General features: G+C 32.2%; 1 long non-coding RNA gene across 1 annotated transcript in view; it reads left to right on the forward strand.

Moving 5' to 3' along the window:
• LOC139426914 (uncharacterized) overlaps positions 1-1,882 on the forward strand; it is a 55,355-nt gene extending 53,473 nt beyond the window's left edge. The window contains exon 2 of the long non-coding RNA XR_011638035.2: positions 1,564-1,882. This is a non-coding gene — a long non-coding RNA (uncharacterized LOC139426914). The remainder of the gene's footprint in view (positions 1-1,563) is intronic.
• The last annotated feature ends 6,757 nt before the right edge of the window (positions 1,883-8,639 follow it).

The following is an 8,639-nucleotide window of genomic DNA, read 5'->3' on the forward strand; positions in this document are numbered from 1 at the left end:
ATATTGAATAATTAGAGTTACAGTCTCTGGGCCAAATTTTAAGCCGCACTCTAAGCTTCTATGTAAAATCTTAATTATCAGGTGATACTCTATACAGCTTTAGTGTTTTTACGTGACTGAAACCGGTTTGCACTTGCTTACGTTCGTGTATCAATGGGTTAAATTAGACGACAGATTATATGAATATAGAATATTTATTATATCAAGCATTATATTAGTATATTATAATAATTAGATCAAATTGTTAAATAATTAAAGACGCACTGTAGTTTTTTAATAATTACATGATATGCACGAGTTTACAGGCAATACTTTTTATATTTAAACATACATGTAACGGGTTTTTATTCGGGATATTTTTCATATACTTCCTATTTGTATTTATTTTTAACGTATTGCATTACAATGTTAACCCATTGATACAGGAGCCTATGCAAACCGGTTTCATCGGAGTAAAAACAATAAAGCTGTATAGTATCACGTGATAATCATAATTTTACATAGATTCTTATAGTGCATCTAATAATATGGCCAGCGACGACTGTAGAACTTTCTAATATAACGTTAGCTAGCTAAAATCCCCTTTTTCATGTAGAGTGAAAAAAAGCAAATAATCAATAATTAAATAATAAAAACACTTAAATTATGCTCAAAACTGAAAGTCCTATACCAGCGCAATCATGAGAGGTTAATTCCATTCTTTTAAAATGCATTATTTGTTGTTTGTAATTTAAATTATTATTGGTCGTGACTTTACGCTATTAGATTGAGTAAAACTCGTATTCAGCTGTTCATCCCACCAAAATGAAAGATTATTTCTGAAACAGTAACTTTTGGTATGATGCTGTGCATGATTACGTTTTTTTGTTTATAAGTAATGATTTTTTATTGAAACTTTAACCTTTTTGATAAAAATTGTTGTCAAAAAACTTTTTTTGCAAAATTAAATGATGTAACATTATGTGCTTCTGTATACCTTTTGCATGATTTTAATGTTTTAAGTAATATATGATACAGAAAAGTATGGAATGTAAAATTTAATTAGACCTTTTACACAAGATCATTGAATTCAGTAGTATGATTTCTGAGGCACTAGGTTTTAACTCTAGTTACAAGATTTTTTACAAATATTTTCCGATGTGTTCTGGATCTTCCTTCTTTAAAAAAAAAAGATATTCCATTTTGTTTTCACTTGCATACGAAAGAATATCATACATTTTTCTTTTTTAAACTTAATAAGCCACAATAAAGAAGGAACACTACCACGGTGCGCTGAAGAAATCTCCAGTGCAACTGATGAGCCTGTTATTCTGCTAGCAGGAATTAAACAACAACGCCCCCTATAGGTCGTTGCGTTCGCGAATACTATTTAACTGCTTAGCAGAAACTGTTTAATTGCAGAATTGCATTGGGATAACAATTATGTCGAAAATAATTATACTTTGTCATTAAAAGTTAATCACCCGAGTGTCAAAATCTTGTAATTATTTAAATAAACGATTATTGTTGTTTACCTTCTTTGCCGTGCTCAGAAATAATAACCAAAAATGGCAATCTTTTTAGGAATCACTTGAAGAATGAATTCCAAACTTAACTGAGAGAGCCAGCAAGTTGTTAGAACGTTACTACGCTGAGGAATTCACCCCAATTTCCAGGTTCAATTGCCATTCTGTCACGAAATGTCGTCTGCAGACATTACCGTTGCCACTCCACAGATGGAAAATAGAAGAACTACTTGAGTAGCAAAGAATAAAAAATAAATTAACAAATAGAGAAAAAAAAATCAGAAAAAAATTCTTATTGAACATTCGTTTACAAAAAAAAAAAATTATTCCTTGTTGTTAAAGTTGTTTTTAATAAAATAAGCGATGCTAATTTTGCAGATAGTCGTTTCTTAATATTTGAAGGCAAATTTTAAAATATTTATGCAGAAAATGTTTATAATTAGCCGTAAAAAATTGGTCATTCGAATAAAATTTTTGTAATTATTTTAGCAAACGATTTTCAATGTTAACCTTCTCAGAAACATTAACTAAAAAGTAAATGGCAACACTTTTAAAAGCTACTACATCAAAGAAGAGTGAATTCTAAACTGATTTGATTAAGAAGCAGCGAGCTGTCGGAACGTTTCTAAGCTGCGGAATTCTATCCCATTTCCAGGTTCAACTGCCATTCTATCACGAAATGTCGTCTGCAGGCATCACCGTTGCCACTCCACGGTCCGGAAAATGGAACAACTGCTCGATTAGCCTCCAAATTTATGGGCTTCTTCCTGTCAGGGCACCTGTGCGCTTATTAAATCAAAAGGACTGCTAATCCCTTCTCTCTCCCGAAACTGGAAGTCCGGCAATAATTCGAAATTCTGCTCAACCGGTCATCTTCTCCTTCCCCAAGGGAGAAGGAGTAGCTGATGTTTGGAGGTACTAATGCGGGGATCGCTGGGGCGCGAGTTTTCAGACATGGTTGCCTCGGCATTCTGGAATGGAATGGGTGAGGGGGGCTTCCGAAATTTATAGGAGGTGTTATCGAATTAAGCCATTTCTCATTCCTTCGAGTGACCCCTCACTTAGTGTTTAAGCTTTAGTGAGGGAGGATGTTCGGCAAACAACCTGGTGTTGTTCTCATCCAACCCTTCCTCGTTGGTGCAATTAAGTTTTAGTACTTTTTTAACATTCTAAATGGCTAGGCTGACCTTTAAACACAACACTGACAACATTGAAAAATCGTTAAATAAGTTAGCGTTTGTGTTAAATTGTAATTTATGAAAGAGTGGCGTTTTGGAATTTTGATACTTGGGAGCAGCAATGTTAATAATATTGTTCATTTTACAGCAAATATATAATTAGTATTGACTGACTGTTCTAAAATGCTCATCATCTTATTTTTGAACAGGACATATTAGTTGTTAAAAATAAAATTATTGCAAAACTGAGAAAAAAATGAAACTTGTTGTATCTGCCAAGATACTATTTGATTTTTTTTCGTAATTAATAAGAAATTATTATTAAGATATTTTATTATTAAGATATAAAATTATTAAGCTATAGATTGCACAGTATTAATATTATGATACTGGTTAATATCAGTGATTACTGTTATAAATAATATTTATAAAGGAGTAATAAGAAAACGTTTTTACAATTCTGTTTATTTTTATATATTGTTAAGAGGACACTACCCCTTTTGTTTAAATCAAATAAAACTAAACTCAATGGAGCGACAGCCCATAGAGGGCCGAGGCTTACTGGGCACTTCTCAGTTTTCACGGCCTTGGGTTCTAGGTTGCAGGAGCAGATGTTCTGTGGCGAGTTCTAGTTGTTCTGTTGCAAGTTTAAAATCTATTTGGCTCCTTGGCGATTGTAGTTGGTGTGACAGATCCCGATACCGAAATGTATCCATGCTGACATTTGTACCACACAAAATATCGATCTGGAATAGAAAATAACAACTTCATAAAATAAATATAGAAAGTTTTTCTATTTGTTAATTTATTATGTTTAAATTTGTTAATTTTATACTTTATTTATGACGAGAAATTGATTTCTCTTCTAATGGCATAAAATAATAAGGTTTTTTAAATCCTCAGCTGAAGAATCGAAGGGTTTGGGAGAATATTGTGATTATATGTTTACCGTTCAGCACTAAAGCTCCCGTTTCGGGTACAGGCGAGAAAAATAAACACAATTTTTAGTGCAAAAGCTTTTATTCTAATTTACACGCACATTATTAAATGCAATGGTTCTGTTACTGTGAATGACCAAAATAAGGAAAATGTCAACTATCACCCGTGAATGTCAACAATCACAAAGTCGATTTGGTGAATGTCCGAAATATTTGTAACATCCGATATGATATTAATTTATTTGCTGATATTACTGTCAAACCCCGCTATAGTGAACACGGTTTATAGTGATCTCCCGGATATAGTGAACGAAATGTTCGCTCCCGTGCATTGCTATACACATATAATATTTTTTGTGGATATAGTGAACCAAAAAAAGAGAGGAAATCGGATATTATGAACTCCTTTTTGTCTTAGAGTGATTTGTTTCTTCATTTTTTGGTAATTTTGAAATTTCTACATAAAATACATGTACCGATTTTTAAAACTGTCTATTGAGTTGAATGTAGCCATAAGCATTCTTGTTTGCTTCTTCTATCCCAGTTTCCAATCCTTAAATAAAGGCCATCGCTAAATTTTTTGTACGCAAGACGAAAAGTAATTAAAAATTAAAATTTAACGCATTTTTTGTTATTACATAATGTATTTTAATAATTTTTGCATTTCTTCTTATTGGTCATTTATTTAAATAATGAGTAGGAAAACTGGAATAATTAGTTAAAATTTTTTGCAGAACTGATATAGGGAACTCCCGGTTATAGTTAACCGAAATTTCGGTCCCTTGAATGTTCACTATAGCTGGGTTTGACTGTATTATCATTTGACGATGCGGAGCACAATGAGTTATGAGGAGAAAGTACCCATTTTAGGACTTTCTTTTCTTCTTACTAAAAACATTTCTTTTGATATAGATTATATAATATGTCATTCATAACACATCTCTTTATGAGACTCAGAGTATGAATTTAGGATTCTTTTGCGAAACTTTTAGGAGATTTATTTTTTACAACAGAAATACTAAGCGTATTAGTTCGATGCATTTTCCATAGTGCTGTCACAATGAATAAAATTTGAGACATTTAATTCTAACTCCAGCATTTCCGTCCTTTTTAATAAATGCTGGCTGGTCACGTGACACACGTTGCCTGCATTTTTGGCTGCGTTGCCAAAAAAAAAAGAACCTAATGAAATATGACAAAGCAGGTGAGGTCGAAGTGTAAAGAGGGGTGAAGAGAATGGGAATGTGACGTTTTCTTAGCTGAGTTTGTTCTTCTCTCGTCGACTCCTGTGTTTGGCGTGCTCAAATTATGAAACTCATTAAATATTTAATATCTTCGCCCGAGTCACGGCGCAAATATACGTCTTGGGTCGCCAAAAACCTTTTAACATTGTCAGGGAGCGTTTTTGACATCTTTATGAATAAAGGCGAAATACGTGATACCTTAATGTAAGATGAGTTTGTGTATGTATTTTTTTTTCCAACTCTGCCTTCAGCATATGAAGAAAAACAAAACCCCTTAATGGATATTTAAGCAATTTTTTTATCCTTCATAAATCTGAAGAAAAATTGTACATTTGTTGATTTTTCTTAGAACTTTTTAAAACCATACAGTTAAGTATAGAGTTTGATTTATCACAAATATCTTCTTATTGGTTATTCTTTTTATTAGTTATTTATTTAAGTAATGTGTAAGAAAAGGGAGAAGTTCGGAAAAACTATTTAAAATTGTTTGCAGAAGGGATATAGTGAACTATCGGTTATAGTGAACCGAAATTTAGGTTCCTTGAAGATTCGTTATAGCGGGGTTTGACTGCATTATATTTATTCGATATTTTAATATCTGCTTGAGGATATATTAGGAGAAACATCAGTATTTAAGTAATTATGAAACTCATTAAATATTTAATATCGTCTCCTGAGTCACGGCCCAAAGATAGGTCTTGGGTCGCCAAAAAACTTTTAACATTGTCAGGGAGCGTTTTTGACATCTTTATGAATAAAGGCGAAATACGCGATACCTTAATGTAAGATGAGTTTGTGTTTTTTTTCCACCTCTGCCTTTAGCATATGAAGAAAAACAGAGCCCCCTAATGCCATGGGGATCACCGATGACCGGCACTGAGTTTGTTCGTGGAGCCACGGGGGTCACCGGTGATCTCAGTGAATTAAATGCGTCACGAATGATTACGAAAATTAACTCTTTTGTTGTAAATAATAACTCATCAAAATATGCAACGTATACTGAGAAAATCAGTTTGGCCAGATGGGCTAGCCATGTAAAATTAGCGTGGCATTCAACGTGTTAAGTAGTTTTTTATCCTTCATAAATCTGATGAAAAATGGTACATTTGTTGATTTTTTTTTCTTCATTTTTTAAAACCATACAGTTAAGTACAGACTTTGATTTATCACAAATATTTAGTGAAGGGAAAAAACACACGCGTTTGATTAGTTATGGGTTTCATATGCTTTGCTGATTGGTTAAGAATATTCTACTCCGTAGTTACTAATATAGTTTCTATACAAACAAGTTGGTTATAAATTTTGGAACTTTTTAAAAATATATTTGAATTATACATAGTAAAAGAAATTCGTTTATATGAACACAAAGAATAGTGGTAACACTAAAATTGTGTTGTATTACACCAAAACCCGAGGGTAGTTCCTGGTGTAATGAAACGCCTAGCGTCTTCTTTTACACTATTTGGTGTGAAATAAGTGCCACCCACCACTTTGTTTAATATTCATTAACACTTAAGTTTATAGTTATAGCAAGATATGATACATACGTTACTGTCAATATGAATAGTGGTGCCAGGATAGCCTGGTCAGTAGGGTGCTGGGACAATGTCCGAGATTTCCTGGTTTCGAACCCCACCGGCCGAAGACTCCCCGTGTAGTAAATGGTGACTGATGCACTTTAAATTTGTCGAGTCGCAAAGTCCTCCATGTTCCCATAACAAATCAATACCTCTTGGGGTACTTAATTGGAGATCGATCGTTCTCTGATTCAGGTCAAAATTACGATCTGTGGATGAATGAATGGATGTATGAGAGGGTCCGCCCTATAAACGGGTGTGACGTAAGTTGTGGCAGAAGTCGAATTCTTGCCATAGATGGCGCCACTGGAAAAACAAGAACAATCGCCCTTCTCTGCCTAACAGGCATACGAAAGCAGCAAGTAGCTATATGAATAGTAGGTTATTATTAATACAATCAGGTGAATATTAATAATAATTAAATAAGCTGGTTAAAGTGAATAATTTAAGTTAATTTATCACATTTACCGGTTATTATTAATAATAACCAATGAAGTTCGATCAATGTCATTCTTTCGCGTTTTTATACGGGATATTTCCGTATCGTGATCTACCACGCCAACTACAATCGACAAGGCGCCAAATTGATTTTAAGTTGGAAATTTGTTTTTTAAAAAAAAAATGTAGATGTTTCCCCGGGGTGGCTACAAGTTATGCCCTTCGAGTTGGCCCCTTTCTATGAGATTTTTTAGTTTCTTGCGAGCCTCTGCCTGGAAGTTGCAAAAACTTGGCGATTAATCTGCCACAGATCAGGACACGGAAATCTCCCCTTTTTATTTCCCACTTTGTCCAAAAGAAGTGATAATTATTATTTTTGACCGGTTAGTATTATAACCAGATTTATAACTTTTACCGTAGCACATATACTGAGAGGCACACCCCCAATGCTACATAAACCACTTAATCACATTGATCAAACTTCATTGGTTATTATTAATAATAACCGATTAAAGTGAATAATTTGCGATATTTCTCACTTTGACCAAAAAAAAGCGGTTATTCTTAATATTGACTGGTTAGTATGAATAATAACCGTATTTATTACTTCACTGATTCGTATATGTGTTACGGTTAAAGTTATTTTTATGAAACATATTACTATATCGTAAGAATATATAATTTAGGTTGCATATGCACATAATTCTTAAAATAAAATTGTTATGTGAATCAAACATTCCAGTTGCATAGAGAGAATCTAAAGAGGATTCGAATTAGGTTTAATAAGGCTAGTTAAGGAAATAGTTATAAAGTTATTTAATACAGTTAACAGATACTTGAAAATAAAAATATAAATATACTTATTACACAACTAAAAACATACATACGTATTTTTAACGGTGAACTTTACCTTCTGTCAATGAAAAGCAACATTAAAGAAAGATAACCAAAACACTTCCCAGCACTTTATCTATAGTAAACAACTGCAGACGATGTCAAAAAGCTTCAACATTCGAATTTTTGGAAGAAAAAGTATTTAAGGGACGTTAGGAAGGCGTGAGATCCTGGTGCAAAGGTTTTGCATTTTATACATGATAATATTTGTATAATATAACTCTATTTGTTTAAAAAAATATGAAGGTGGAAAAATTCTAAATATTTCGAGAGTTCGAAGATAGGCATTCTAAAGACTCACCCGCAGTGAATGAGGAAAACAGAAGATATTTCAAACAAAACGTGAAAAGCTGACAACGGAAAAGAGGGAAATAATGATATACAATGTCATAATGAACAATTACGCATCTTATTCAATTCTTACTATTAGTTCATACTCTCCTTCTATCTTGTTCAAGTTTTCAATCGCTAATAAAATACTTTTTATTCTTATATTACTTTTACTTTTTATTCTTATATTCTATTCTTATATTACTTACTTTCTATTACTTTTTATTCTTTAATTAATTTAAATTTTTTCAATCTTGTAGTGGATGACATTTGATGTTAACACAATTTTTTTCAAATATTAATTTCTTAATTAAATTTAATTAATTAATTTCAAATACATTTTTTCAATCTTGCAGTGGATGACATTTGATGTTAACACAATTTTTTTCAAATATTAATTTCTTAATTAAATTTAATTAATTAATTTCAAATACATTTTTTCAATCTTGTAGTGGATGACATTTGATGTTAACACAATTTTTTTTCAAATATTAATTTCTTAATTAAATTTAATTAATTAATTTAAGTTTTATAA

Source organism: Parasteatoda tepidariorum, chromosome 9 (genome assembly GCF_982258835.1).
Source record: "Parasteatoda tepidariorum strain Cologne lab strain chromosome 9, Ptep-v5.0, whole genome shotgun sequence".
Taxonomy (NCBI): domain Eukaryota; kingdom Metazoa; phylum Arthropoda; class Arachnida; order Araneae; family Theridiidae; genus Parasteatoda; species Parasteatoda tepidariorum.